Consider the following 26,332-nt stretch of genomic DNA (forward strand, 5'->3'; position numbering starts at 1 on the left):
CTTTGGATTAACGTTCTTGCCCAGGGCCCCATAATTAGTCTATGGTTTGTAGCTTAATGATTCTGAGCCCAGTCAAGGCGAAGTTTGCAGCTGTAAATCAGGGGGTTAAGCATCTTTTCTTTCCTGATATGCAGTGGCCAGGGATGTCCTGCTGAGGCAGTGATTTGGGGCTGGGGTTGGGGTGGTGGAGTGCAGGTTTGGAGGGACTGGGGCACCTCCACCCTCACCATGGGGCTCATTGGTATCTGAAAGAATATTGATATTATTGATATTTTAAATAAACCCATCATCCAATGCATTGAACTCCTAAAATCCTGTATGCCCACCCTCTCCGGTCTCCTTGCTGAGGGGTATCCATGGAGCCAGAGATCCCAGCTCATCCCTGGCACCCTCTGTCATCCTCCTGGTTTTTATTTATTGCTGTTGGGCTGGGGATGAGCTCAGAGCCGGGAGCTGCTGAGTGGGCAGGCTCCAGCCAGCCTCACTTGACAGATTGTTTGGGTCAGATCAGGAGCTCCCGGGAGAGTTTTGCAATTTCTTTTCCACTGGAAAATGTCATTAATTCATTGCCAAATTGTTAACAGAATCAGGGGCTCTGCTTTGAACTGGAGGACATTCTCCTGATAAATGTCATGGCTTTCCTTGAGCACAGGTCCAGGCAAGGGTGAAGAGCCAAAGCTTGCAGCACTGGGTGTCTCAGCACTCAGGTTCAGCTTTTCCACAGAGAAATCTTTTCTTGGAGCCCAGGGCAGGCTGGGGCCCTGCAGGGACTCCTGCCCAGGCAATGTCACTGCCCTGGGGCAGCCTAGGACAGTGAGGATGCTCCTGGATCCCCCACCATGCTCACAGCAATATTCACAGAGGTATTAAAAGCACTTTGCACCTAAAGCCCCTCCTGGAGGGGCTTTTTTCTATTATTTTTTCTATTCACCCTCCTGGATGTCTCTTTTCTATTCTTTTAGTATAGTTTTAGAATATAATAATATGTCATATATAATATGTCATATATAATATAATATATAATATGTTGTATATAATTATATGTTATATAATATATAATATGTTATATGTTATATATAATTATATGTTATATGTTATAGATCATATATTATATGTTATATGTCATATATTATATGTTATATATTATTATATTCTAAAACTATACTAAAAGAATAGAAAAGAGACATCAGGAGGCTGGCAAAGAATGATAATAAAAAAATCTTGTGGCTGACAGAGAGTCCGACACAGCTGGACCACGATTGGTCATCAAGTAAAAACAATTCACATGAGACCAACCAAAGATGCACCTGCTGGTGAACCATCTCCAGACCACAGCCCATCCCATAGTTATTGTTTACATTTATTTTCTGAGACTTCTCAGCAGAAAAATGCTAGGGAAAGGATTTTTATAAAATATGTCCGTGACATCCAGTGACCCCAAAGGCACCAGGAGCCTCCTCCTGCATCCCGCAGTGCCCGGAGCATCTCCTCCCCTGCAGGAGCCCAGGGCTCCTGTGCCGAGCTCTGCCGCCTCTCCTTCCCGCCGTGACTGCATTTCAGGCTGCTAATGAAGTGCTGATTTTCCCTAATTGGCCTCTCGAATTTGCTGATCACTCGTAAAGATCTCAGGTTAAGGAGAGAGCCCTGCCTGTTATTATCGGTGCTGTTTTCCGTGGCCGGGGCGGGCAGGGAGGAGGTTTGGGAGCCTGAGCTGCATTTGCTGAGCTCATTTGTGATTTACTGTCTGTCCCCGCTGCTCACCAGGACGGCACCGAGTCCTCCAGCCGGCGAGACAAACACACGGCGGGGTCAGGCTGATTTGTGGAGCTGCCTTGGGTTTTAAGTGGATTTTCAGCACAGCCCTGACAAAGCCACGGGTGAAACCCCAGCCCTGGGACGCCGGGCTGGTGCTGGGCTGCTGGGTGGGGATCCCACACAGAGCTGGAGCAGAGCTGTCAGGGCATGGATGTGTGGGGAAGGGATGGATCCCACAGGAAAACAGCCCAGGCACAAACCCTGTGAGCTCCCTCTGGCCTGTTTGGGTAGGATGTCCATGTGTCCTTACCACAGGAATTATTTCAAAGCAGGGATGAGCTCAGAACCATAGCCAACATCTCAGCTTTGAAAGAGGTGTCTCTGCCTGGTGGGGCAGGGTTGGGTGGGGAAAAACACACAATTTAACCAGCACAGAATGGGGAATGTGGTCCTCCCCGAGCTCAGCTGGGTTACAGCATCTTTGGGAAGGGCATGGTCAGGATGGGGAGCTCCATGAAAATCGTGTTCATGCCACCACCACGGGGCGGTGGAAAGCAATCCCAGTCCCAGATTTCATTCACAGTCACTGCCCATCCTGGGAAGTGAGTTTTGGGAGGAATGTGGTGCTTGTGTGAGCCCTGTGGGCTGGACACCAGGCAGCTGGAGCCCAGCCCGAGGCACAGCTGTGGGGAGTTAAGTTACTCGGCTTCCAAAGTTACATTTTTCTGTGGTTGCCTCATTTGAATGAGGAATAATGCGGATATTGTGAGCAGAGCTTGTCTGGGAGCTCTTGGAAAACCAAAGCTATGGCGAGTGCACTTGTTCTGCTGGTGGCACTGTGTGGGATGGCACAGAGGGCATCCCAGCTGCACGCCAGCCTCTGGGTGGAATTCAGCTGGAATTCAGCTGGGCACTTTGCAGGGAATGGAGTCTGGGTTTAGAAAGCTGGATGCCAGCTTTAAACACAGGGCCAAACCCCCCAGAATGTCCCCTGGGGGTGCCTGAGGTGTTTTGGTAAGACAAGTGTGGAAATAGGCAATGCCAGGGGTGTGCAGCTGCAGAGGTGGCCCAGGCTCAGTGGAAAACACCCCTCACATGGCCAGGGGAAGCAAGGCACGGAGTGACAGGGGAACCTCTGTGCACAGTTTGTCACCAGGCATGGAGAGGAGAGGCTTGCACAGTGCCCGGGAGGGCCATGGCAGCAGCAGGGGTGTTGGCTCGGAACAAAATCATTGTGAAGGTGGATTTATGCAGTTAATCCCCAACTCCTGCGTGGTACATGCAGCAGGGCAGCAGCAGCTCCATCTGTCAGGCTGCCAGCCCCTGGGGCCGTGGGTTCCTGTGCACACAGCAGTGCTGAGGCTGCAGAACCCAGCCAACAGGACATTCGGCATTTCTGTCATTCCAGAGATGCCTGCAAGGTCTCAGCCAGAGCAGAGGCAGCCACGGCAGGGAAACCAGCACACAAATACTTCTCATTCCAGGCCCTAACCCTGGCTCATTTTAACCACTCCGTGCCCATTTTTGTCTCACCAGTGCAGAGCCCAGGGAAGGACCCTGTGGTGCTCTCAGGGGCACTGAGCTGGGGATGTCCCCATCCTCATGGATTGTTCCCACCTTCAAGGATTGTTCCCACCTTCAAGGATTGGTTCTACCTTTTGAATGAGAATAAAACCCACACATGGACATGAGTGGGTGCCTCCCCCATCACTTTGTGTGGCTGCAGGAACCAGGGATGTGTCTGCACCCCATCACTGGGTTCACAGCTCAGGGTGCTGGGGCAAAACTCCCCACCCAGCTCTGGTCATCACCTGGAGCTGGACATGGGGTGACGGTTGGGCTTCCAAACACAGCAGTCCCTTCTGCCACTCCTGTATTCCCATCCAGCTCTTGTTTCACAGTGTGTTCTGTCCTGCCTGGGCACCCGGCTGCTTCCCTGGTTGTTCCCCAAATATCTGCTTTACCCTGGCCCTTGGTGATCCCCAGCTGATGGATTAATCTGAGCTCAGCTTTGCATGAATTGGGCCAGGAAGGGGCACTGGGGCTGGATGTGGATGCTCCAGAGAACCATGAAAGCAAACTCAACAGCACAAATGTCCAGCACAGGCACAGGGCTGTGAGGCAAGGAGGAGGCTCTGGTTCCTATGCAGAGTGAGTGCTACCACTTCAAAATTAAATGCAGTTGCCATAGAAATATTAATTGGGAACAAAATCTGAAGATGACACTTAAGCAGAAGATGGAGCGTTACGGAGAGATGAGGACAGCGATGAAAATAGAACAGTTAAAAGGAGAATTCTTCAAAGGAAGCATCATGTAGGTGAATATTTAATGCACAATCAGCAGGCTGCCACGTCAGTGGTGCTGCTCATGTTGTGGGGCAGAGGGTGGGGAGTGCCTGCTGGAGGACAGAGCACCCTCAGCAGCAAAGGGCCCTGGAGGGGAGCTGGGGATGGAGCCTGCAGGATTCTGGGCTCAGGGCACAGCTCTGGCAGCAGCCCCAGCCTTTTCCTCCCTGTGCTCTCTGCCTGGTTTGCAATCAGCCCAAGGGCCAGAAGCCAGCACAGGATGGACAACTCTGCAGGCTGGGTTCCCTGCCCTGGGCAGGCACTGGCAGGGCCTGAGCCTCCTCCTCCTCCTCCTCCTCCTCCTCCTCCTGCTGGAACATTTGCATGGGGAGCAGGGAGACCTCCCAGCCCTGCCAGACAATGCAGGGGAACCAGCCCCTTCCAGAGAGCTCCCAGGCCTGGGCTGGCTGGGAACGTGGCAGGAACAAGCACAGAGGTGCTCGAGGGGAGGCACAGGGGGGACAAATGTCCCACTGAGCAAAGTCCTGCTGGGACCCTCCTACAGAGAGCACCCAGAGCTCTCCGGGGAGGGATGGCTGCTGCCACCTCTCCTTGTCACTGGTGGGGGAGAGGAGAAGGACATTGCTACAGAAAAATCCTGATTTAACTTTTTTTTGCATTAAAAAAATAAAAAGGTAGATTATAGTAATAACCAGCCCTTCCTTCAGGCAGCCCATCTCCTGAAAAAGAGAGAAGAAGCAGGAGATGGGCTGCCTGAAAGAAGGGCTGGTTGTTACTGTAATCTACCTTTTTTTGAGAGGGGAGTAGCTCCACTCTGCCACCCCACTCTGTGCTCACTCTGCCAACTCCAACCCAACTCTTGATTTTCCCATTTTTCCCAGGAAGAAGTTTGCTCTCCCAGGCTGTTTTCCAGGCTGTTCTCAGCCTCACATCCCTTTCCCTCTCTGCTTTATCTCCTGGGAGCCGTGGTGTGGGATCTGCAGGCAGGTGGGGATGGAGATGATGGGAATGGAGCATCTCAGACCGGACACAGCGGTGCCAGCACAGCTGGGCAGGGACACAGGGGCACAGCTGGGGCTGGCAGCTGCCCTGCCCTCCCAGGGCACCCAGACAGAGGGGACAGCGTGGCTGCCACCTGGCAGGGCGCCTCCCTCTCTGCTGATCTCTCAGGAGCAGGCAGGATTACAGCGGAGTTGTACTCTTCCCATGAACCACCTCCCACTGTGTTATGCTCTGAAGTTAATTGCAAATGAGGAGATGGAAATAGCTTATTTTGACTTCCCTTAAACAGTACTTCAGTGCATTTTTTTCCCCTTATTTTTTTTTCTGTCTCGAGAGGCAGTCCTGTGTCTACTGGAAAATAGCAATTATTTCTGTAATTCCCTAGAATTAGTAGAATTAGTTGAATGGGTAATATTTGAAGTGAAATGCTGATTAGAAATACACTTGATGTGGAAGCACCATGAGCATCGTGGTGGGGCTTTGGGGGCTCCTCCTCCATCCCAGGGCACAACAAAGCTCAGCCCAGGTTTCTTGGGGAATAGGCAAAGGTGTCCCAGTCACAGCCACCAAAGATGCTGGAACTCCTCTCCTGTGAGGGCAGGATGGGAGAGTTGGGGCTGTTCAGATGGAGGAGAATTTGTGGAGAATTAAATGCCCTTCCAGTGCCCAAAGAGGCTCCAAGAGAGCTGGAGAGGGACTTGGGGCAAGGACATGTGTGATGGTGTTCACAGGGTTCTTGGATGAGGGAAGAGATGAGGATCTGACTCCATGTTTCAGAAGGCTGATTTATTATTTTATTATATATATTACATTAAAACTATACTAAAAGAGTAGAAGAAAGGATTTCATCAGAAGGCTGGCTAAGAATAGAATAGGAAGGAATGATAACAAAGGTTTGTGGCCTGGCTCTCTGTCTGAGCCAGCTGACTGTGATTGGCCATTAATTAGAAACAACCACATGAGCCCAAGATGCACCTGTTGCATTCCACAGCATCAGATAATCATTGGTTACATTTGGTTCCTGAGGCTTCTCAGGAGGGAAAATCCTAAGGAAAGGATTTTCCATAAAATGTGTCTGTGACAGACATGGAGTGACAGGACACAGGGAATGGCTTCAAGCTGAAATAATGCAGGGTAGGATCAGATACTGGGGAGGAATTCTTTACTCAGAGGGTGGGGAGGCACAGTTGGAGAAGCTGTGGCTGCCCTGGATGCTGGGCACGTTCAAGGCCAGGCTGGACACTGGGGCTTGGAGCCATCTCGGACCATGGAAGGTGTCCCTGCCATGGATGGGGCTGCACAAGATGAGGTTTAAGGTCCCTTCCAGCCCAACCCATTCTGTGGTCAGTGATTCCACTCTGTGGTGGGAGGCTGAGCAGCCCGACGCGCTGGGAGGTGCAGGGGACATTCACCATTGTCCTCAGGCTCTGGATGTGCCCAGGGGCTCTGGTGATGGGCTCACCCTCTTCCTTCCAAAAAAAGAGGAATAAAACCAGCCCAGTCACTTTTCTCATCTGGAATGAGTTTGGCATGGTCCATCCTGGGCACCTCTGCAGCATGCAGGGCACAGTGCAGCTCTTGGCTCTGCTCAAGATTTGGGGTACCTGATAACACATTAAAAAAAATAAAATTATCCTGTGGTATTTTTAATAACCTGCTGGTTTAACTCAATTATGAGACCATAATTAACTTGCTGAGATGAAGCAGGAGATAAACCTTTGATTTTTTTTTTCCTTCTTGAAGGATGCTGCAGATAGATCCTGAACTTTGTATTCAATTACTTAAAGGAGAAAAAAATTAACAGGTTTCTGATGAGAAAAGCATACTACCTCCTTCATAAAGAGAGATTTATTAAGGATAGTGAACGAGTGTACCTCAGGGCTCAATCATCTACTGTTTTTTTTTTTCAAGGGGTGATTCAATTACTTTAAGATGTGTTGCCTAAAAGAACAAACCAGGCTCTGTTACTTGGCAAATTAATCAGGTTCCTTTAGTGGTTTCTCTGGGTTAATAATTTCATTTAGGCAGCCTTCTGTTTCATGGTTCCATCCCTACCAAGAAAACTCTCAAACAAGAGGGAGGGGGAGGAAAAAAATGCAATTTGATTTCTGTACAGGGCAGCAAACGCCACTGAGACAGGAAAAGTTTTCCCAAAATCAGCTCTCTCAGAGGTGCCTGTGAAAGCAGCAACTGGTTGGAAGAGATTTGGGGAAAAAAAAAAAAAGTGTTAAGGCTAATATTTTCACTGTGCAAAAAGGCCATTTGGATTTGTTGTCATCTGTGAAGGGCTGTGGATTTTATTTGTAATTACTGTGAATGACGTTCCCTGGCTAGCGCGAGCCAATCCTGAAAATGTCACCGGTTTTTAACACGTTTGTCTCTGTGAATATTCATAGCTCTGCTGTTGGATGCAGATGGAGAAAGTGCCACAAGGGAAAGGGGGAATTCGCCCTGCCCTGGGGCAGGTGCTGGCCACGGTGTGGGCAGGGCATCCTTGCAGGGACGCTTTTGGGAAAAGCTTTAGGGCTACTTTTTTGCACTGTAAAACATCTTTATGAAGGGCATGCAGAACCCTGTTTTATTTTCCCATTGGTTAGTTATAAACAGAAAAAAACAAAACTTGAACTGTGGCCTGGGCTGTATCCACTGAAACCATGGGTGTTAAATGCCAAATTCTGCATTTTGGTGGAGGGGAGCAATGCTCAGTGTGATTTTTCTGAATAAAACCATGACTCCCACCAGCACCCAGGGCTGCTGAGGGCTCCGGCAGAGAGCAAATATCACCTGAAAAATGGAGGAAAGAGGGATTCCCATGGGCAGCCCTAATGAGGAGCCTCAGGGAGCAGGGGACGTGCCTCCCTGCACCTAGGACAGGGACAGGGATGTGCTCACTGCTTTTCCTCTGGCAGCACTCTGGTGATGATCAAGTTAATGGAGGGAGCAGAGCAGTTCCCAGCAGCAGAGGTCATCTGTTTCCTTTCAGGGGATTTGGCTCTGGTTTCATCGTTTCATCATCTGGAGGAACAGTGAGGCCCTTTTATCAGGGAGGGGGCACGGCAGCCTGGCCTCTCCCTCGTGTGAGAGCTCATTTTAGACCCTCACATAAAACCTGTGCTGTGTTTTCTGGCTTGGGAAAGTGCTCCAGAGCTTGGGGACACCCTGGAGCTGCTCTGACCCCAATCCTCAGGACCCAGGAATTGTGCAAGCACCAGCCACGCTCCACACTGAGCACTCGCCCCTTGTCCTGTGCCATGGGGATGGCCAAATTGTGCTTTTCCCCCTTTATTTTCCTTGTAATTGCTGTTTTTGAGGCCACAGCACCCAGTGCTGCTCTCAGCCAAATTGCATTTCTGGATGAGGATGGGAGTGCCAGCGTGCTGAGGTGGGGTGGGTATTTTTAGAGCAGCTGGCAGACTCTGCAGAGCAATTATGCTCCAGGTTCCCAAATAGCCCTGAGCTCTGTCACTGGCCAAAAACACCCCCTGGTCCATTTGTCCAGGGCTGCTGTGGGTCAGGGAGCTTTGCAGGCAAAGCTGAAATGTTGGAATTAGGCACAGCTGCAGCTCCAGTGAGGCCAGAGCAGCCCCTGAGCGCATGGCAAGGGGAATGGCTCACAGATGTTGCACACAGCCCCCCTCTGGGGCAAAAAAATATCAAAAATACCTGATTTTTAAAAAATTTTCCCTTCCTCCCAACCTCCACACTGACAGCAGGGTCTCGGTGCTGCTCGTGGAGCAGCCTTGGATGGGGAACTTCTGTCGTGCCTGGGTAATGGTGGCTTTTTGTGCAAACAATTCTCGGGTTTTTTTAATGCCTTCACACTTAAATGTAATGTGCTCATCCCGGCGTGCCAGCAGCTGCTTCCGTGCCAAGAAAAATTGGTACATTCTGAAGGTGTTGGATGCTCCTTTGCTGGGGACACTCTGAGGTGTTTGTGGGTGACAGAGCTCCCGTTCTTTTTTGGGACAGTGATTCCCCTCTGGATGGAGGCACAAGGCAGCGGCCACGAGGTTCCTGTGATCCCTTTCTGGCAGCTCACTGCAAGCTGGACCTGTGGTCCTGGCAGTGCCCAGGAGGGGCTTTCATCCTGCACAGGAGGAATTTTCAGGGGGATGCATTAAACCCCACAGCATTATTCATCCCCAGCTCTGTCTTTTCTCCCTCCTGTTTCCTCCAGGAGCTGATTTTCCCCCTTGGGGAAGGGAAGCAGCAATTCCTGCTTTAATTATCGCTGTCCTTCTCCTCCCAGCAGAGGATTCCTGAACCAGGGATAGCACCACACCAACACCTGGCTCCATCTCCATTTCTTCCCCTCTTTAACCCCTGTTGGAGCTCTGGCTGCTCCTTCAGCTGCCCATTGCTGCCCTCTCCCCATGCAGAGCACACCATGGCACTGCCTGTGGAGCTGTTTTTCTCCAAGGTTTTTAGGGCATCCAGGAGGGCTGGGTGTCCCAGCACTGCCTCCTTTTCCCCTGGTTCAGGAATCCTTCTTCTCCTGCTCTGCCTGCCAGGCTCTGGTTCCTGCAGAGGATTTATTGCTGGGGAAATGCAGGGCTCTGACTTATGAAAGTAGGACATTCGCTTGGCAGCTCGAGAAATAATGGGAAATCCATTTAATTACTCCCCAGAAATGCTCAGATTGTGCAGATGCCGAACTTAGGTTTAATATAATTTAGATAATTCATGTCTATAAACATGTCTGGGGCTGAATGTGATGTTCAGGCCATGGATCCCAGCCTGTGCTTTTTCCTCCTTGGGCTCAATTGGAGCTCCAGGCATCCTACAAGAGCAGGCTCAGCCCTGTGCCTGCCCCCTCTGGGTCCCAGCAGACCCCTTGGTTTGGGTCTGCAATGCTGAGGAAATGTTTTTCTCTGGTTTGTAAGAGTTTTTCTCAAGGATGCTGTGGGCAGCCGGGCACTCAGGTGCTGTGCTGGGGCACAGTGCCAGCCTCAGCACTGGCACTGATTGTGCCTTATGGAACAGGGTAGGAAAGGGGGAAAACATCACCTATTGCTGGTAATGTCAGTGCTCTGGGGTTAAAATGACCCCTTCTTTTATGGGAAATCTCCCTTTCCCCCTGGCATTTGGGAACAGCCTGGCCAGGGCAGCTTTGTAGCCCAGCTGAGCCCAAATCCTTCTCTGGGAAGAGTGTTCAGGATCTCTGTGAGGTGAGAATCCCCCTGGTATGGCAAATAGGGGCAGCTGTCAGCAGCCTGTTCAATTATTGCCTTGCTTTCCTCCACTTTCACCTCTTCCTGGGCTCTTTCCTTAACCTCAGCCCAGCTTGTTCTTCCTTCCCCTGGTGGGCGCTGCTCTTCACACCTGAAATGCCTTCTAATGCTCCTGGAATGGCTTTTCAGCCCAAAATATAATTTAAAAAAATTTTTAAAAAATACATAAAATCACTGATGGGCACCTTGGCTGGGGATGCTGGAGGAGTGTCATGGTTTGATGCTGATGCAATGCTTTTATGAAAACCACCTTCTTCTCAGTGTCTGCTGTGAGATGTGACTAGAAATAGAGCAAAGCAGGTTCCAGCTTAGGAATAAAGGGGGAAAAAACTTTATTAACTTACAAATATATAAAAGAAACACACAGAACTCAGAACGAGAACCTTGGGACATGGAGCCAGAGCTGAGAAACCCCCGGCAGAACCCCCAGGTCCCGATGCCACCCATCCAGCTGTGACTCACATCCAGCTGTGACTCAGCCCCTCGTCCCCGGCTCTGGGTTTGCAATCCCCGCGCTCGGTGCCGTGAGTGGCACCCATCAGTGCCGAGTAATTAGAGCGAGCACACACACACACACACACACTGAGGCACAGCAGTACTGATTTCTGCATTAGCATGATAATGAATGTTCTCACTAGAAGCTTGTAATTATGTTTCCTCTTTTTTTCCCCTCCCCCTGAAAGTATAATTAATTATGAATAGAGCCAGAGTTTGACGCTAACGCTGATTTTTTTTTTTTTTTAAATCCCTTTTGGTTCTATTTCTGCCCTATTAAAAATTTATGAAGGAGCCAGAGGTAAAGTCATTTTCCCAGACACTTACTCCTATAAATTCAATGGGAATAATATTAAAAAAAAAAAAAAGTAATGATAGAAGGCAGGAGGGGACTTTGCAGAGGGTTTCTCCCCTCTTTAGGCCGTCACCCAGCAAGATTTGCCTGTTGAAAGCCTCAGTGCACTCACACTGTTAAAATCTGGGGGAAGAGGCAGTGGGCATGGATGTGCCAGTGGGTATCACAAGGTACAAGCAGCCCCAGAGGTGCCAACCCTGCAGGTCTCCTCCTGAAGATGCTGTGACCATGAAGGATGGAGGTCACAACAGGGTGCTGATGTGCTCTGAGAGGAAAAACACGCTGTTAGTTGAAAATAGAAGAAAAATAACCTGCAAACACTTTCAGTACCTTGGGGAAGTTATTTAGGAATAGGAGATGCAAAGCCAAAAGCTTGCAGGGAAGTGCTTGTGCTTTTCTGTTGGCTCACAGAGATCAGCTCTCCAAGGCTGGGGTGCCCCAGGTTTTGGGTGCAGGACAAACCTCAGGGTTTGCTCCCATGGCTGTGATGCTGTGCCTGCTTCCAGCAGGGCCAGAGGCCTCCACTGTGGCTCATCCTTTCCCTAGAAAAGCTGTGTGTGCTCACAGCATCCCTTGGGCACAGAAAGTGAGGGAATGGGTGAAACCAGCCCAGCGGTTTGTGAGGATGTAATGACAAATACAGGCTCTGAGGTGAGCTGCTCACAGATCTCCATCCCTCCAGGCAGCCCAGGTGAGCCCTGGCAGTGCCACAGGCTGTGCCCCTGCTGCTGGAGCCTGTTGTGCCTCTCCCTCCTCCTCTGCTGGTTGCCATTCATACACCAGCCTTCCCTTGCCGTAGGTGTGAACTGTTTTTCTTTTTAAATTGCATTTATTCTAACAAATGTCTCATGCAAACACAATTGCAGGTTTGCTAGAGGGAGATGCTATTTGCAGGCAGCCTTGCACAAAGGCAGATTTATTCTCCTTCCATTCATTTCAAGCTAAAGTAATAGCTCTAACTACATCTGACTTATAATAAGCACATTCCTGGGAACAAACCTGCACTCTGCATGTATTTCCCTCTTTGTCAGCTCCACCTAGGCACTTTTTCTCCCTCTCTTTTTTGTATTTTTTTTTTTACAATAACAAAATCAGAGCCTTGTCAGTTGAAAGTTTATATGCCCTATTTATAGCACTCTGCTGTCTCCCAGCTTTTATGTTCCAGCATAAGTAGCTCTTTACCCTCTGCTCACAAGGAGCCAAGCATGAGCCTGAGCACAGTCTGGATCTCCAGAACAGCTCTTTTATCTTCCCTGAGGAGGGGAGCATGCCCTGCTCTCCATGGACCTGCTGCTTCAGCTCCAGCCTTGTTGGAGGGGAGCCCCCATCCCCACAGGCCAGAGGACCCTGCCCTGTGAGTTTTGGTAATTCTTTTTGTCAGCATACCCTTGGACTTGGGAATTTTTGCTGTGCACCAGCCTGGTTTGCTGTTTGCAGCTGCTGAGCATCACTGGTCCCATCCCCTGGCTGGGAAGCAGCACCAAAGTTTGACTCATGAAATTGCCATTTCTTTGATGAGTGTCATTAAGAGGAAGAACATGAATGGTTTTCCAGGGAGTTACTTCAGTGATTTCTGCAGTTAAGCTGATGCTTTAATGCAGTTTGTGTGTTTAAGAGATCTCCATAGGCAGGCACGGATGCAGAATCTGCTGTGGCTCCTCCACTTGCCATGGCTGGCTCCTGAGTTTCTCTGTTCCTCATCTCTGGGGGTTATTTTGGGACAGAGAAACAGCTCTCAGCACGGCATTGGAGCAGAGATGGAGCTTTGAGGACAATCAGAGTCACCATAACCCTCAGCAGCCTTGCCACCCCCCAGCCCAGTATTCCAGCTCTCCTTGGTGCTCCCAAATCTCCTGGTCCTTTGTGCTAACCCAAGATTGACCCAAGGCCAGGCTGGATGGATTCAGCAATCCAGAAAGTGGCCTCCTGCCCATGGTGGTGGAACCAGACCCCATGAAGGTCCCTCCCAACCCAAACCTTGTGAGGTTTTCCTGTGCAGGGCACTCCCACAGCCCTGTCCCTGTCCCAGCACAGTGTCCCCTCTGTCACCCTGCCCTCGTGGCACTCTCTGGGGCTCAGGCAGGGCTCTCCATCTGTTCCAGGCAGAAAGATTAGGATACAAGGGGCTATTGTGCTCTTCTCCCTCCAAGTTACTTTAATCCTGGCGAAGGGGAAAATCTACATGCTGAAAAATCCTGGGTGAGAGGGGTGCTTGGGTGTTCACAGGGTAAACAACCATTACAGCTTCAGATTGCAAAATAATAATAAAAATTGCAAAATAATAATTTAAAAAGAGAATGTTTCAGGCAGAAACACAAACAGAGAGCCAGGGCTGGGGGAAGGCAGCTCTGCCAGGGGCTGGCTCCTCTGCAGGGCTGTGCTTGTGAGGATCCATCCTGTCTGTTAAATATAGCTGATGAGCTGTTCTTGAATCGCACCTAATTACATCTCCTCTCCTGCTCTGGCACTTCCCAGCTCTTTGGAGCTACAAGGAGCTGCATGATTGCAGCTTGAACTCCTCAGGTGGAGCTGAGGCTCATTTGTCATCCCCTCCTTGGCTGTCTCCTGCTTGGGAGGAGGGGGATGAAAAGTTGAATTCTCTGAGAAGGGAGGGGGAAAAAGAAAAAAAAGGGGGGAAAAAAAATCCTTTTGAACTCTTGGCTCATTAAGATGTCAAAAGGTTGGGTGCCCTGGCAACTGCCTCGTCTCTCTGAGCAGGGCTTGAAATTCCTGCAGCCATCCTGCAGGGAATTCCAGGCACTTGCTGGGCTCCTTGTTCCATCCTGCAGGGAATTCCAGGCACTTGCTGGGCTCCTTGCTCGTGGGAAGATGCCCAAGCTCAGCTGCAGCATCCTCCTGAAAAGCTGCTCCAATTTAAAGAAATACAGGATGCTCCAATTTAAACAAATACAGGATGCTAAAATTTAAACAAATACAGGTTTCCTAGCTGGGAGCAGCTGCCCCTTGGGCACCTGGGTGTCCCGTCCCATCCTGTGTCACCTCATCCACTTCCACCCCTTTCCATCCCCAGTTCAGGGCCATGAGGGTCATTCCTGTGGGCTTCACCCAGAAAAGTAATTTCCTGAAAGGTATTTGGATTTCTTTTTGAGACAGGCTTGCATGCATCAGTTTGGTTTTGCTGAGTTTGGAGGTGTTTTTTTTCAAGATTTTGCCAAATTTCAGCCAGCTGCTCTCCAGCCTCTCCATCCACACCCTATCTGGCAAAATTTTGACCTCATTTTTTCTGGCTCCTCCTTGGGCTGCACATCCTATGTCTTTTGTTTGATGCTTCTTCATCCCAACGCAGGGCTCTCACTGGAGCTGGACTATGAAAGAGGGAAATATGTTTTCCCCAGTTCCAGAAAATACCAGATGTCTTAAAATGAAAAACCTCCAGAAACACTATTTCCCAATTACTACGTATTGCAGCATATCCAAAGCAGGGAAGCAGTTTCTCAAGGGTGGCATTGGAGGAGTGACAGGGGGAATCTGACTTCAGCTCAGCTCTTTTGGCAAATTAAAAACCCTGCTATCCCTGCAGGGCCAGGGGCTGGAAGGAGGGGGAATCTCCTTTTGGGAGATTTTGGTGCAGGGGGATGCTGTGGGGCTGGAACACCGGTGCTGGGGTACCTGAGCCCCTCAGGGAGGGACTGTCCCGTGTAGATGGGTGTCAGGGCATTGCCACCAAGCCAAGCAGGCTGAGGAGTTTCCTTCTGTCTTTTTCTCTGCATCCCCAGCTGAGAAAGAGCCAGAGCTGTCATCACAAATGCACTTCACATCTCTTCCATGGAGGGGGAAAAGTGCCAACACGACCAAAAATATGCAGAAGATCAACTCACCATTTAGAAGTGGCCTGGCTACCACTTTCAGTCTCAGGGGTTCAGCTTTGCTGTGGGAAGCCCTCATCATTTTCTACTGTTTTACTCATAGCCAAAAACATGATGAAACCAGAACTGAATGTTTTTTTATGTCTCATTACAGTAAGCATCATAAATTATTCACCCATGAGTGAATTCAACCACATTTCTTACTCAAAAGGAGCCTCCTTTCCTCTTCAGGGCCCTGGAACCCAGAGCCTCTTGGGCTGGGGGTGGATTTCAGGGATTTTCCACCAGCTGAGCACATGGGGACATCACTGCTGGTTGTCTTTGGCATTCCCCCAGCCTCTGACTGTGGTGGTGTTTGAGGGTCCCCAGGACGAGGGATGAGATGAGAATCTTGACTCCATGTTTCATTTATTATTTTATGATATATATTATATTAAAAGTAAATGATATATTAAAACCATACTAAAAGAATAGAAGAAAATATTTCATCAGAAGGCTTGAAAGGAATAGAAAGGAATGATAACAAAAGCTGGTGACTCTCAGAGAATCCCAGCCAGCCAGACTGTGATTGGCCATTAATTAGAAACGACCAACATGGACCAATCACAGATGCACCTGTTGCATTCCACAGCAGCAGATAATTATTGCTTTTCTTTTCCTCTGAGGCCTCTCAGCTTCTCAGGAGACAAATCCTGGCAAAGGGAATTTTCAGAAAACATCATGGCTACACCTGACCCGAGTGCTTCCATGGTGGGACCAAACTCCCCTTGGGGAATGGGCAGAGATGGGGCAGGAGAAGGTTTCGGGACAGTCTTGGCAGGCAGTGGGGATCCCCATCACATCACCCAAACCCTGAGCCCCCGATCCTTCTAGACAAACATCCCAGGACAATGCCAGCCTAATCAGCGCCCTGTTCGTTAGCAGGACACTATAATTAGAAGCAGCAGCCAGCCATCTGCTTTTATCTGTCCCCATCACTCGGTGCCTCTCGCTGTCCCTTATTACCGGCCGTCATCCGAGATCAGCGTTTCCCCAGCCCCGCTCTGATCTCGCTCTCATTATCGCTAATGACCCTGGCTCTGTGCCGGGAGCCAGCGCTGGGGCTGCTCCCCAAACCTGCCCTCTTCCACCCCTGCCTGCCCATCATTGCCTCGCATGGGGTGTTTTTGGGGTTTCACACTCTGGCCAGCACACCTTCCCCAAATACCCTCTGCCTCATGCCACGAATGGGCCCTGGGGTTGAGAATAGGGAAGTATTGGGGAAAATATTGCTGCTTCTAAATATTCTGAGGGTTTTCAGCTTGGAAAGTGCGTTCCCAAGCTTCCCCTTGCACCCTGCTCCCAGTGAGTATGGCACCTGGAATAGGAAAGCATTGGGGGAAATATTGCTGCTTTCAAATGTTCTGAGGGTTTTCAGCTTGGAAAGTGCTCTCCTAAGTTTCCCATTGCACCCTGCTCCCAATGACAATGGCATCTGGCATCTGGAATAGGAAAGCATTGGGGAAAATATTGCTGCTTTTAAACATTCTGAGGGTTTTCAGCTTGGAAAGTGCGTTCCCAAGCTTCCCCTTGCACCCTGCTCCCAGTGAGGATGGATCTGGCAGGACATCAAAAAGGCCACCTTGTCCACAGCCAGCAGCTCAGGGCTGCAGGGTGCTCAGACCTTGGAGGAAAGAAAGGAGAAAACCTCTTTGGTACTCAGACCTAGGAGGAAAGAAAGGAGAAAACCTCTTTTTATGTATCTTTAAATTCGGTGCCTAGACAAAAGCATAAGACATATAAATGGATTAACAGCCATGGTTTATTAGCGCTCCTTAATTCACTTCACAGGGCTGAGGGAAAAGTTATTAGCAGATGTATGGCCAGTAATAAGCTAATTATAACCCTGTCAGATCAGAGATTTGAAGAGGTGGGTAGTTTTGTGTGTGAGATAACTGTAATTGTCTGTTAAAGATTATGAATTAATATTGATTTAATAAAGCTGTGGCCATTTATTTCTGTGGTAAAAACTAGTTAGTTATTCTGTGAGCTGCCCCATCACTGTGGGAGGCAGGAACCAGCTGCTGGAGGTGTGTGTTGGGGAGGCCAGAATGCCGTGGGACTGGTCCCTGAGCCTGTGTCCTGCCTGTCCCTGTCCCCATGGATGGCTTTGACAGGGACAGCTTTGTCCCCTGGCTCTGAATTGACTCCTGGTGCCTCTGTGCAGCACAGCAGCTCAGCCCTGGGGTCACCACGCACGTTTGGGAGGGGAGAATGAATGCATTTGCTGCTTTTAGCTGGATTTAAAACCAACCTGCAATTATGTGTTTAAAAGGTGATCCCCTCAGGAGGGACATGACCCTTTTGGGGTCCTGTCTGTCTCCTGATGCTTGAAATTTCAGGGCAGGCAGATGGAGCATGAGCCCCTGCTGGCCCTGGCACAGGCTGACCAAACACAACCCAAACCCACCGAGGGAGGGAATGGGAAGCTGCTCAGGACCACCCAGCCCAGCCTTTTGGGAGAGGGGGCTGAGGAAATGGCCAGGGAAACAGAGGCCAAGGCTCAGGAGTGGCTGGGAAAGCAGAATTTCATTGCAATTGCAGTGCCAGGGTGCTGCTGGGGTCCCTCTCCCTTGGTGGGGCTGATGCACAGGGTGGGATCACCCTTGCACCTCGGGGATGAAGGCAGCCTGCTGTTGCTTGAATCATTTCCCAGTTTACAGCCACCAGCCAGGATCACTTCAATTTCCCCTCTCTGTGTAGCTGAGTGCCACTGACTTTGGGATATTTCACATGGCATAATTTGTTTCTATAAATCATTGGCAGCTTGAGGGTGAACACAGAAAAAGGCAGGACTGGGGAGTGGGTTTGAGACCCCATGGCACCAGCTGCATCCTCGGGTTTTGCCTTTCCCCCTTCCCCAGGGAAACACGCAGAGATCTTTACTTTGGTTGGTGTTTTCCCTGAGACAGATCCACTTCCCCAAGGTGAACTCCATCCCTTCACATCTCCTGGGTCCCACCGGATTCCTGTCGTGCCTGGAGCAAGTAAAGGCAGGTCACCAGGGGGTGGGAAGCTGCTGTGGAGGCAGCTGTGTTGCATCATGCAGGGCAGGGCTGCGAACCTGCTGCTGCCTCCTCCCTTTGCCAGACCTGCCCCCAGTCCCTCCCTGGGACCAGCAGCTCCAGGACCCCTCATCGCTGTGCCTGGATGTGTGGTTAGGGAGGGCAAACCCCTGCCAGAGTTTTCACTCACGCTGGTCCTGGTGGGCTGATGCTCGATAAAGTCAATTACAGGCTGGCTGGGGCTAAAGGCTAGGCTTGCTTTAGATGTAATCACTTTCCCCTGAAGCTTTCTATGGGAGGGAGGTTTCAAAGGGAGGGTGGCTCCTGTTTTGCATCTCACTTCTTTTCCTGGAGGAGTTCAGGTCAAGCTAAGCAAGAAAGCACCCCAATTTCCTTGCATCTGTACCGGGCATGGGGCAGGTTTAACGCAGACCATCTCAAATATCTGAGGCAGGACTCCAGTTTTCCACTGAGAGCTGAAATCCCCCTCTTTGCTGCTGGCCGGCTCGCATTACCATTTTATCTGATGGAACAGCTATCAACGGCAGCTTCCAAGGAAAATCTGTGTAAGCTCTCTGCAGCACAGACACAGCGGGATTGCAGGACAGCCAGGCTCTGCCTCCCGGCTCCAAGGGCAGTGTTTGTGTCCCTCTGCAGCACAGCACCCACAGCAGCTCTCCCTCTGCTCCGGGATGCTCTGGGCAGGCTCACCCTGAAATCTCAGCTCCCAGAGCCTTGAGATGCTGCCACGATCCTATCTGTGATATCTCCAGCTCAAGAAGCTTCCAGTTTCCAGGGGGAAAATCTTGAAAACAAAAAGCCTCAAGGCTCCAAGAGCTAGAAATCCACAAGGGAACAATCCCCACTGTTCTAAGAGCAATGCCACTGTGAAAAACCCATATTCCCACTGCAACACCAGCGTGGTGATTCCCTTTGGCACCGTGGCTTTCTGCACTGCAAGAACAGGCAAAAAATCCATCTGTGCTCTGGCAGGGTATTCGGTGTGGCTGGAAAGTGTGTTCAACCCTAAGGGGTTTGTTTAGACACATTTGATTCTAATGTTGTTCTAAGGTCACTGGGATATAAAAGCCTGGCTCCTGTAAAATTAAAGTCCTGGGACATTTTGCTGTGGTACAGGACTTACCTTCCATTCATTAAGTGAAACGTCACAGATATTAAAAAAAATTTTAAAAAGCTCAGAAAATGCTAAATGGAGCTGGAGCAGAGAAGCCTTGCAATGCAACAGGGATAAATTCCATCCTTTATCTACCAAGACAAACATATTTTCAAGAGAAAGATCTGATCTGCTCCTTTGCTTTCACGAGACAGCCTGTTGAGGATAAACCAAAATTCTGAACCACAACAAGGGTGCTGCCCTGAGCCAGCAGACACAACTGCCACAGGCACGGCAGGGCAACTTTTCCTGCTTTTTGTGACGCGCCAGGCTCATCTCAGGCAATTTGCCTGCTGCTCCTGGTGTTTGTGCTCACGCTGCAGCGTGAGCCCGTGCTTACAGATCCAGTGGGGTGACTCAGGGAGACCGAGCCCAGGCCTGGGAAAGTGCCTGTGCCCTGCAGCCCTATTGGGACAAGGAATGCCGAGAGCTGCCCGCTCTGCTGCCGGGGAAATGCGGGGAAAGAGCATGGCACCCCTGCATGCCTGCATCTGCTGCTGCAGCGGGGTTAGGGCTAGGGCTAGGGCTAGGGTTAGGTTTAGGACACACTGAGGTTTTTACAGCTGCTGGAGCAGGGGAGGTTCGCTGGATGCTTTTCCAGCTGTTGGGGTCATGCATCACTCGTGGCAGGGAGAGGGAATGGGCTTGCCTGGCAGGGAAACCCAGCAGAGCAGCGGGAACAGTGAGAACTGAGGAGATGTGACCTTCCTCGGCCCCCCTGGCAGGATGGAGGGGAAGAAAAAGTGTGGAAAAGCAAGGTATTAGTTAAAATCGGTCAGTGACCTGGGTTGCCTCATTGCTGATTCCTGTGGGAATTTGCTTGTTAAATTATTCAGATTTTCCTGCAAATATCCCATCCCGAGAAGGCTTTTGATGCAATCGGGATCACAGCGCAGACACTAACCCAGGGCTGGGAATGTGCATCCCGGGGTCTTCTGAAGCCCCCCACCTTCCCTTTGCGGGAAAACTGAACTTTCTTAACTATGGAATGCTTAGCGATGTTGCCGTGCAATGCTCTGGACAATTCCTCGGGGCTGAACCTTTGTCAGGGCTCAGAAAACCAAGCGCTGCCCGACCTCTTCCTCTGAAGTGTCCGAAATACCATCGGCACCAAGGGGATTGTCGGCCAGCTCACACTACAAGTGAGAATCCCTGATTTGCACTCAAAATATCGTCAATGATACGCAGGGACACTAACGCACCCGTAACGCTGGGAACACCGGCGGCAGCACCGAGGTACCCGGTGGCACTGATACAGAGATGGCAGGGGTGAGCCGAGGGCAGCGGCGGGGACAGGGATGCAGCCGGTGTCGCGGTACAGCCGGCGACAGGGTACAGCCGGTGTCGCGGTGCAGCCGGTGACGAGATGTAGCCGGTGTGGGGGTGCTGTCGCGATACAGCCGGTGTCTTGGTGCAGCCGGTGTCGCGGTCCTACAGCCGCTGTCGCGGTGTCGCGACCCGCGGCTCGGCCGGGTCCCGCCGGGCGCTGGGCGGCGCGGGCGCGCGCGGCCCCTTTAACGCGCGCGGGCGGCGCGGCCCCGCTCCGCCCCGCCCCGCCCGGCCCGGCTGTGGGGCGGCCTTAGGGACCGACCGAGACACCGAGCGAGCCACGACCGAGCGAGCGAGCGACCGCCGCCTCCCGCCGCGCCGGGGCGGGCAGGGCTGGGCTGGGCAGGGCTGGGCTGGGCGCTGCGGGGCCGGCGCTGCGGCGAGGGGCGGCCCGGCCCCACGGACGGACGGACAGACGGGCGGGCGGCGCGGCTCGCAGCCCCATGGCTCTGGATTTATAAACACGGCGCAGATGGCGGGGCCGCGTCCCCGCGCCCAGCGCTGCCCCGCCGGCCGCTGAAGCGGGAGCGGCGGCGGCGATGGGGGGCGGCAGCTGCCGGCGGGATTAGGTGAGTCGGGAGGGGGGAGCCCCGGGGAGCCCCCGGTGCCGGGGTGCGGGCGGGCCGGGCTGGGGGGCCGCTCCGCTCCGCTCCCCGCAGGTGGGGGAAAGGCGGCCGCGTTACGTAAAAATGAAAATGTGCCACGGGAGCTGCTCGCCGGGGAGAAACTTTCTCTTATTATTTTCTTTTTTTTTTTCCTGTTGGTTTTGCTGGTTTTGGCCTCAAGGGAACGCGGCGCTGGGGAGCGCGGGGGAGCCCCGCACTGGGCAGACTGGCGGGGACACCCCTCTGCGGGGGGGGGGGGCACCCAAGGGCCTTTTTTACCCCCCATTTCTCTTTTTTCCTTCTTTTCGTTCAATCCCGCTGTGTTTGCGGCTCCAGCCCCCCGCACGTTGGGGGCCGGTGGGTTGGAGCAGTGAATGAGCATCCGAGGGGCACCGGGGCGGCCCTGCCGTGCCCGGGGTGCGGGGGCACGGCCGGCTCCGGGCCATGAGGGGGCACGGCCGGTCCCGGCCATGACGCGAGCTGAGGGCTGGCTCCTCGGGCCGTGTGCTGTTCGCCGTGTAAATATTTACGGGAGGTAACTGAGCCGGGTATCTGCAGGCAACAAGTGCACGTTTCTCTGAACCCCAGCTGAGGTCTCTGGAGTAATCGCTTTTTTTGTTGTTTTTTTGGTTTTTTTTTTTTCTGTTGATACTTATAATTTCCTGTTCCCTCTTCTCCCTCGGCCCTTCCTCCTGCTCCCTTGCCCTGACAATGCACAAAGAGCAGGCTGCAGTGGGTGCAGGCAGCTGCCTGCCATGTGGGCTGCTGCCAACACCACTGAAGCAGCAAAACCTGCAGGGCTCGGGCTGGGGCTGCCCGGGCCGTGCTGACCCGACAAAGCCATCGCTGCTTGCAGCGCTTTGAACCCTCTGGAAGCCCAGCACGCCTGCGGGCACTGCTGCCCGCGCCCGAGGCTGCGGCTGCTCCCTGAACTTTGTGTTTTGGGTCAGCTCAGGAATGTGCGGGAGCGGACAGAGCTGTGCTGTGGGTGTTTCCCAACCCCTCGGTCCACAGGCGTTTATGGTTTCCCTCGGTATTCCCTTGAAGCAAAGGTTGGCGCTCTGGATGCCTGAAAACCGTGAGGGTTTTGCTGAATCTGGTGGTTTTAATCGGTTTGGTGGGTGTGATGTCGTTCCGCTGGTATTCCTTGGTCATGTGGGGTGAGAGTTTTTCCATTTAGTATATGGGGGTTTTATCAGCAAGGTTAAGTTTGCCGTGTGCTTTACTGGCAAACACTTGGTACTACTACTGATTCATAAAGGGAGCCAGTGTGAGTTGGGACAACTGGATGGGCATTTCCCTCTCTTCTGAAAGTGGTGACAAAACTCTTCAAGGGCTCTTGTGAAGCCGTGTATTCCTGGATGATTTTAATCAAATCATACTTAATTCTCTGAGTTTCAGTGCTGATGTTGGGTGACTTTGGGATTTAGCTGAAACCTCCTGTGTGCCTGGGTCTGCCAGCTCTGTGCAGGACCTGTGCCTTGGGTGAGGAATTCAGTGAGTGAGGCTCGCAGAGTGTGCTGGGGTTGAGTCCCACGATGCCATGGCAGGGACGTTTTGCCTGTGACAAATATTTTATAACTTTGAGTAAGTTTCACTGTGAGAGAGACTCTTGCAAAATGTGTTTAGTTTATTGAAAGCAAATGCACTCAAACCTCGGTTTGTTGTTGCCAAAAGGGAAAAAGTAGAAGCTATTTTTGGTGTGAGAGAGGAGATGGGGCACGCACATGTCTGGGGCAGGAAAACACTGGTACTTTGTTCTCCTGGCTTCATGTGGGTGGTGGTTTCTGTTACTTAGCTCTGTGTTTCTGCCAAGTTGCAAAACATACCTGGTTCTGAAACCCCTGCGGAGGTCAGGGCTGGCTCTGGAGCTGGTCTGGGCCCGTGTGGGAACACCTCCCACATCAGCATCTCCAGCCCTGCAGAGGCAGGTGGGTGCCTCTGCCTTCACACCTTGCAGCTCCAGGGAGGTGACTGGCATTTTTTTTTGCGACAGGATCTGCACTGAAACCATAAACTTGTTTCGTGCAATCCACCAGCCAGCTGCTGCTTGGCAATACTTTTCACTTGCTAATGGCTGTGGTTGGAGCTGAACCAAGCTGCCTCCAGTGGAGGTTGTACTAATCCCTGGAGCCATCCTGCGCTAAATCCAAAGAGGGTTTGGTTCAGGCCGTGTTCACGTCTTGTAATTAGGAGATGCAGTGTGGTAAAGGCAGTTTTGTTGTGATTGGCAGCGATGGTGTGCATGCAGCTGTGCTGATAGCTGCACGTGGTGAGAGCTCCACGGCTGGAATTGGGTCATAGGAGATATCTTCATCTTTTGTGACATGGCTGTGAATTATTTGTCCCCCTTGATGACTGCCAGTGTTCCTGGTTCTGGTTTTTAGTGGCTCTGCTGCAATACAGTCCTTTTTGCCATGTGTTTGTCCTGCGAGAAACCTGTTTGAAACTGACTGCAATTGATGTGCCTGAGATACCATCATGGTTGTGTCCCTACGCAGGAAGGAAAGTTACGATCTTGTGTCAGTTTCTAGATGAGTGGGTACAAGAGGAGGATTAAATCCGTAACTTTTCCGAGGTGGGTTTAGGGTGGCTGATTTGAGCAGTGCTGAAGGGCAGTGGGTTGGAGGAGAGCCTTTGGGGTGCAGTACTCCCCATCCCTAACCCAGCGTCTCATTCTGACCAGATCACTTCACGAGTCACAAAACTGAGGCTGGTGGGGTTATGTGAAGTTCAATGTGTCAGAGCAAGTCTGCTGGAGAGCTGCTGAAGAGTCTCTTTCTCCATGAGTGCTTTGCTTGTTCAGTGTGAGGGCTCGTTACTCCCAGTGGCAGAGTGCTGGTTCCCCCCGGGTTCTGTGCCTGTGAGCAGGGGTCCCCAAATGCAACCCCTGGGCTTGGCTGCAGGGGTGCACAGGGATGGGAATCCAGGCCAGGGTGTTCTCTGGAGCACTGTTATTTTTTGCAGCTGCGTTTTGAGGAGCCGTGGCTCGCTTTAGTCTTCACTGAGAGTTTTCAGCAGAGAGCAGGGTCAGCTCTAATGGAGCTGGAAATGAGGTATAGCAGCACCCAGTCGCCTCTCTGATTAGTGACTGAGGCTTTTGCAGCTGCCTAAGGATTTGGGCATTGTGAGGTCATGGATTCTCATCGAGGCTGCTGTGGCACAGGCTCCTGCACGGCTTTGAAGGGCCCTTGCTGTGTATCGACAGGGGAAGCAGCAGAGAATTGCTATTTATGGCTGGGCTTGTGCTGGCACACAGGTGTTGAGGGTTCTGATTTGCCCTGTAATGTCAAGGGATAGATCTTTGCATTGCAGTAGAAAATGGAAATGTGTGTCATTTAATGAGCATGACTAGGGCAGAGCTGCTTTCCCAAAAGGAAGATTGAAGAGGGAACTGGAGCTGCAGAACAGAGGGCATGAAAATGCCTGTAAAAGCTTGATCAGAGTGAGGGATGGATCTGGCAGGAAGGGAAGGAGGACAGAAGAGCAGAAGGAAATGAGTGATTCGTCAGTTTTGGGAAGTGATCCCTGACCTGAACACGAGGCAGCTGTGGGACTTTACTGGGAATTGAGAAATCTGGGCTGCACCCCCAGTCCTGCTGCCCACCCTACTTGTCACTTCCCTTCTTGAGGCCAGCAGTTCTCTGTTCCTGCCAACCTGCCTTTGGCAGCTGGACTCTCTCTGGGCTTGGACTGTTCCTGCTGAAGGTGAGCAGGGTCCCCAGGAGGGGATGTTTCTGGTGAGCAGGCAGTGCTCACATGGTAGCATCTCCCTTGCCGCCTTCACTGTGTGGAGCTGAGAAATGTGACCTGGCTGAGGGTGAGCAGGTGAGGAGGCACCGATTGCTGATGATCTGAATCTGGCCTGGAGAGGCCCAGAGAGGAGCCCTGCCTGCAGGGGAGAGGAAGAAAAGCAGTAAAGATGGAGGTGGTTGTCCATGGCTGTGATTGTGACCACAGTGCCAGAGCTGGAGGGGATTTGGGGACGGGGAGAGCACAGCAGTGGTTATGTGCCTGCTGGGTGCATGCAGGATGCTGATAATGGTTAGTGCTCTCTTTATAGCTGCGGAGCACTGAGCAAACATTAATGAATGTAAAGGATAGCAGCTCTGTCTAGTTACAGAGAAGGGAAGTTGCTCCAAATTAACTTTATGATCCGTGAAACTGAAGGTTATTTAAAAAAATAATAACGTAAATGGAAATGCTGAAGTTTTTCAGAGTCGCTGAGTACGCTGCTTGTTGTTTAATGCCTTCCATTTTTTCACTCCAGTCTGTGTTTTTGGCTGGGGAACAAATTATAAGCAATATCAGCTTACGCTTGGATTTGAACCCGCATTGCTCTTAGTCAGCTGAAATGTTTCCCCTTATCGCTGCTCCCATAATGTTTATTTTAGACCGGATAGCATCATGGCTTTTCTGCTCGCTGTAGGGAAGAAGCCAGTCTTTGAAATAGCCCAGCACCTTGGAAAGAAATGATCTCAAAGCCAGTTTGGTTTCTGAATGAGGTACAGCTTAATTTTCCACCAAGAGGTTTATGCGAGGCTGGATCCCAGAACGTTTTGCGGCATTAAAAACCCAGGAGGTGGCAGATGGATGAATTGCTGACAGATTTAAAATCGTACGACAAACATAAAGCATTGAGACGTGAGGCCAAGGCAGCAGGAAGGTTGCAGGGAGAAATGGAGGCAGAAAGGTCGAGGAAGTTATTCTGGGCAGAGGAAGATGTGCAAGCAAAGTGGGTTCAGCTGGGAGGGGAAGGGAAGGCCATCAAGAGGAGGGATGTGTCCAGGAGTGTGTTCCCATCATAGCACAGGGAACCCCTGGTGTCCTGGGCTGATGGTGAGAGGAGGATGAGGAGGAGGAAGGGGGCCAAGCTGAGCATTGGCAGCAGTGGTGAGGCTGGCAACGGGGTTGCCCTGGGAGGAGGCAGTGTGGTGGGGTCCAGATAGTTTCCTCCTGTGGGAAGTTTTCCTCCCATGAGGGAGAGTGGCAGCCTGCAGGGAAGCCAGGGATGGTGTGGGTATTGTCTCTGGAGGCTGCAGGCCTGGCTCCGGCTCTCGGGGTGGGTGGTGCGTGTGTCAGGGAGGGAGGCAGAGCCGGCAGGATTTCCTCTCTGCAGCGCTGGCTCCTGGGTTAATAACTAACCAGGCAGCCTAGGTTTATCCTTTCATTGTGGAAGAGAATTATTTACATAATACCACTCCACGT

General features: G+C 51.5%; 1 protein-coding gene across 15 annotated transcripts in view; it reads left to right on the forward strand.

Moving 5' to 3' along the window:
- The window catches only part of NCOR2 (nuclear receptor corepressor 2), a 290,104-nt gene that overhangs the window by 42,849 nt on the left and 220,923 nt on the right, over positions 1-26,332 (forward strand). For 10 of the 15 annotated variants that reach the window (XM_064727110.1, XM_064727116.1, XM_064727118.1 and 7 more), the window contains exon 1: positions 20,802-21,088. The exons of 1 other annotated variant lie outside the window; for it this stretch is intronic. The gene's annotated coding sequence lies outside the window, so the exon portion shown is untranslated. Of the gene's footprint in view, positions 1-20,800; positions 21,089-26,332 lie in introns of those variants that run through there. 4 more of the 15 variants (XM_064727123.1, XM_064727117.1, XM_064727125.1 and 1 more) reach the window with 1 other exon arrangement.

Source organism: Zonotrichia leucophrys, chromosome 15, assembly GCF_028769735.1.
Source record: "Zonotrichia leucophrys gambelii isolate GWCS_2022_RI chromosome 15, RI_Zleu_2.0, whole genome shotgun sequence".
NCBI lineage: Eukaryota > Metazoa > Chordata > Aves > Passeriformes > Passerellidae > Zonotrichia > Zonotrichia leucophrys.